This window comes from Gadus morhua, chromosome 16 (genome assembly GCF_902167405.1).
Source record: "Gadus morhua chromosome 16, gadMor3.0, whole genome shotgun sequence".
In the NCBI taxonomy this organism is placed as follows: Eukaryota; Metazoa; Chordata; class Actinopteri; order Gadiformes; family Gadidae; genus Gadus; species Gadus morhua.
Window position 1 is genome coordinate 22,944,105 of NC_044063.1, and position 4,868 is coordinate 22,948,972.

Below are 4,868 nucleotides of genomic sequence, written 5' to 3' on the forward strand. Positions count from 1 at the left end.
ATCAGGCTGTTTATACCCCAACTATCCAGCCACTCCCACCGAAATCAGGCGGACCACTGCCTCCTCCCTAGTCCCTATGAGAAAAAAAACAAAAAGCAAAAATCCATTCCCCCCCTTAACACCCCCACCCGCAGTATGAATACATGCAGAAGCAAGTCAAGGCTTGCTCTGAGTAAATGTTTTTTTAAATGATCAAGATTTCACAGGGATGACGATGTACAGATTATCTTAGTACATTAGAAAAAGCGTTTGCAATATGAATGAGCTATATGTAATGCGTGGTGGGATAGCAAATGGCAACGTGCCAGCGACCCTTCAACAGGAATGACCCTGTAACGGGCCGCCTGCTCCTGGTAGCAGCCGACTGCAGTTCCAGAGGTGGTCAGTGGAGGGCAGCACCGCTGGCGGGCTGCTGGGATAGTTTCTTATTTTTCTTTATATCTAGGGAGGAGCTCATTGAAATCTGCCTTCCCAATTTTGGGTGATGTAATCTGTATTAAATCAATATTAACCCCCTCCTCCTCTTCCTCATTTTTTCATTGCCCCAGCAGAATTCATATTAAACATGTATAGAGCACATTTCTAATCTACCATCTGTGGATTCCGCCTCCCCCCCACCATCCCATCACACACCCTAACGCATGCAGGCATGCACACACACACAGGGCCGTAAAAAAAAAAAAAGTGTAAAATATTTTTTGTTTTGTTTTTTTGTTTTTGGTCATGGGCCCCCCCCTCTGCCTTGGGCCCCCCCACAACTGTCCCCTTTGTCCCCGCAGTCCGACGGCCCTGCACACACATACACAGAAACAAATACACTCACAAACACACGTCACACGCACATGCGCAGGCACACACACACACACACACACACACATGAATGCATGCATGCATGCACACACAAAGGCACACACACACACACACATGCAGGTACACAGACACACAAACATGCAGACACGCACACATAGAAACATACACGCACGCAAGCTGGCACGCATATCAGCACACCAATACAGGCACGAGCACAAACACAAACACGCATGTAGGCCTGCACACAAACACACACTGTGGCAACCCGCTACCCCAATGAGCCGGGTTCCAGGTATGAATCACACGTTTTCGAGGGTTAAGCCGCACTCAGCATTTATTGCATACAACTTAAATAATATAATCGCGGTCTCTAGGGCCTCTCGCGGACCCGAGCGCTTCTCAGCTGCCTCTCGCTCCTGGTCTTCCCCCCAATGTCTGTCCTCCTGCTCCTTTTATAATGGCTCCTCTGCTCTGCCTCCGGCCTGGTGTCCCCCAATCCCGCTGATTCGGGAGAGAGTGATGCTCTTCGTCGCCACTCAGTGGGTGGCGGCGGTATACGCTGTCAATCACCCCACCTCGGACCCGCCCGGGCCGAGGTTTAAGTGGCTGGATGCCACAACACACACACACACACACACACACACACACACACACACACACACACACACACACACACACACACACACACACACACACACACACACACACACACACACACACACACACACACACACACACACACGGTTAAGCCCTTGCTGTGGATAGGGCACAGTTGGGGTTGTGGGCAGAGGAGCCAGTGAGGAACAGGAGGAAGAACCACCAGCGAGTAACAAAAGGAAGTCAGAGGCTGTGTGGGGATTTAGATGTTCAAAGGAGCGGCTAACGCCCTGGGCCGCGCTAGGGCCCTCTTGAGTCTGAGAATGAATTGTGTTGTTTAACAAGCCTTTATTGGAATCCACACTCCTACCAAAACGTGGAAGATAAAGGGGACAAACAGAAGCCCAGAGCGCTGGATTCTCCGAGCTGAGCCAAGTGAGAGGCCAGCGCCATCCCAGAATCACTGTGAGTCAACAAGAGAGCGCAGGAGACGCATAATGGTGGAGCCCCATCCAGTGGAAGACTTAAACAAGTGTGTGTGTGTGTGTGTGTGTGTGTGTGTGTGTGTGTGTGTGTGTGTGTGTGTGTGTGTGTGTGTGTGTGTGTGTGTGTGTGTGTGTGTGTGTGTTTGTGTGTGTGTCAGTGGCGTAAATATTGATGGTGCAACCCCCCCCCCCCCCCCCCCCTGCTCGGAAGTCCTGTCCAGGGGCACAAAATAAATATTTTTACACCGGGGCATATCACCATGATGTTACGCCACTGGTGTGTATGTGTATAGTCTGTGTGTGCGTGTGTGCGTGTGTGTGTACGTTATCGGGAAACGAGGCCCAGATCAGTGGGGAGGGGTACCAATGCCCACCCAAATGGGCAACTTTATCCTTGCCCAGAGCGGACGTTATCTGATTCCGCATAAGGTTTCATTGATTGGCGTGCATTCTCTCGTCTAGAATATTTGTAGACATTAAAAATGTTCTGCGTTTGAATGACTAGGCATTGACACACGGCTATTGCTGACCCGATTAGGAGAGCTTGGTCTAGATCCTGCCCATATTGTTGGGCAGGTTGATGTAGGCTATAGGTCTTTTTACGCTGCCAAGCCGGTTCGGTCGCAGCTGGGCATTTTTTATGAATGAAGACACCCGCATGCAATAATGAGTTCACATCTGAGTGTAGACTACAAACGCGATTAACTATGGTGAGGGATGTTCGTTACTGTCTAGACATGGTCCAATAAATAGTGAACTTCATCACAGCCTCACCGAAGCGCCTACAGTGCTTAATGCAAACAATCGCAACAAAACAAGCCTGCAGAAATGATCCGACACCTGCTGGACATAATTCATGTCTACAGTAGCCTATGTCTTCTGTCATTGATCAATATTAGGACATTTTAACCACGATGGTTGAATTAAATTCAGAGGGAGACAGCAAGTGCAGCTCGAAAGCGACCTCCCACACAAGAGCAATGGAATCATTTGATTTTATTATATGCCTTGTGACGTGGCGTTTGATCGGCACATTTCGTATTTTTGCAATTTTTAATTGCTGCAATACATTATGTTGTTGACTTCTAACATGTCTCTATCTTTGCTGTTTAAATCTAACAGTAGCCTATGAGTAATATATCGGCGATAACCACTGTTTTTGGTTGCGAAATTGTGCCAGCTGGGCATTCCCTGGGATTGGATTTGTTTTAATAAAACACATCCAATACAAGGAATGTCCGCTGGTGACGCCAGCTATAGGCTATAGTAGGCTAACGATGCTCTTAGAATCCTACGAGTACCCCTGGAGTCCTCGTTAGCTACGAGCTCTTTCACGACGTTCGTTGCCAACGATGAAAACTATACGATGCTCGTACGACGCACTTCACGATCCACTTAGGCTAACGATGCTTTCGGGAAACAGGGCCCTGATTGTCTGTGCCTGCTTGATTGGTGGGCGGTTACAGCTGTGTTGAAGGGGACCTATCTTCCTTGGACTACTTGTCCGTAGAGAGGGCGCTGTTCAGAGCGTTGGCGAGTTTCCTGTGTGTGTGTGTGTGTGTGTGTGTGTGTGTGTGTGTGTGTGTGTGTGTGTGTGTGTGTGTGTGTGTGTGTGTGTGTGTGTGTGTGTGTGTGTGTGTGTGTGTGTGTGTGTGTGTGTGTGTGTGTGTGTGTGTGTGTGTGTGTGTGTGTGTGTGTGTGTGTGTCAGTGGCGTAAATATTGACGGTGCAACCCCCCCCTGCTCGGAAGTCCTGTCCAGGGACACAAAATAAATATTTGCACCGGGGCATATCACCATGATGTTACGCCACTGGTGTGTATGTGTATAGTCTGTGTGTGTGTTTGTGTGTGTGTGTGTGTGTGTGTGTGTGTGTGTGTGTGTGTGTGTGTGTGTGTGTGTGTGTGTGTACGTTATCGGGAAACGAGGCCCAGATCAGTGGGGAGGGGTGGCAATGCCCACCCAAATGGGCAACTTTATCCTGCGCCATTTGAATCTGCGTTGATTTGATTTGCCGCATCAGACATGCTCTGGGCCTCGATTCCCGATAACGATGGATCTTCGCTCGTACCATGATTCTCACGATGGATCTTGCGAACCATCGTGAATTTCTTTGGAACGTTTCCCGAAACTCCTCTTAACATGAACGCGCGTTCACTGCACTGACGACGTTCGCAGGATTGTAACTGTCTACTGACGAGGGGCTGAAATGGGCTCCGTACTGAGGGGGACGCAGGAATGTCGCAGGATTGTGGGGTTGAAAAGCAATTAAAAATATCTCCCCATCAAGGCCAACAGCAGCGTAGCCTACGAAAAGAATAGACTGCAATAATTTGAATGCTAAAGATATTAAAACACAATTGATTAGGCCTAGGCCGACATATGTATCGGTCCTAATCCTGAATGTACTGTGAGTACATTCTTTCACGGCATTTACCCCCCTTCCTTATTACAAAAATATAAAATAGCTTGTGTGACAACTAGGTGCTGATTTCAGAAATATGCTTTGCACAGCAAAGAGAGCCGACGTTATCTGATTCCGCATTAGGTTTCATTGATTGGCGCGCATTCTCTAGTCTAGAATATTTGTAGACATTAAAAATGTTCTGCGTTTGAATGACTAGGCATTGACACACGGCTATTGCTGACCCGATTAGGAGAGCTTGGTCTAGACTCTAGATCCTGCCCATATTGTTGGGCAGGTTGATGTAGGCTATAGGTCTTTTTACGCTGCCAAGCCGGTTCGGTCGCAGCTTGGCACGCCCGGCGATTTCACCTTCTTATCTCAAGTTTCCTGTGTAAAACCGAGGGGTCACCCCCGGTCGTCACGGCGCAGGCTTTCTTGGTTGCGCATGGAGTCTAGACCTCTTTAGGATCATTTGTATTATTGCATACTCCCGAATGTCTTAATTTTTTTATGAATTAAGACACCCGCATGCAATAATGAGTTCACATCTGAGTGTAGACTACAAACGCG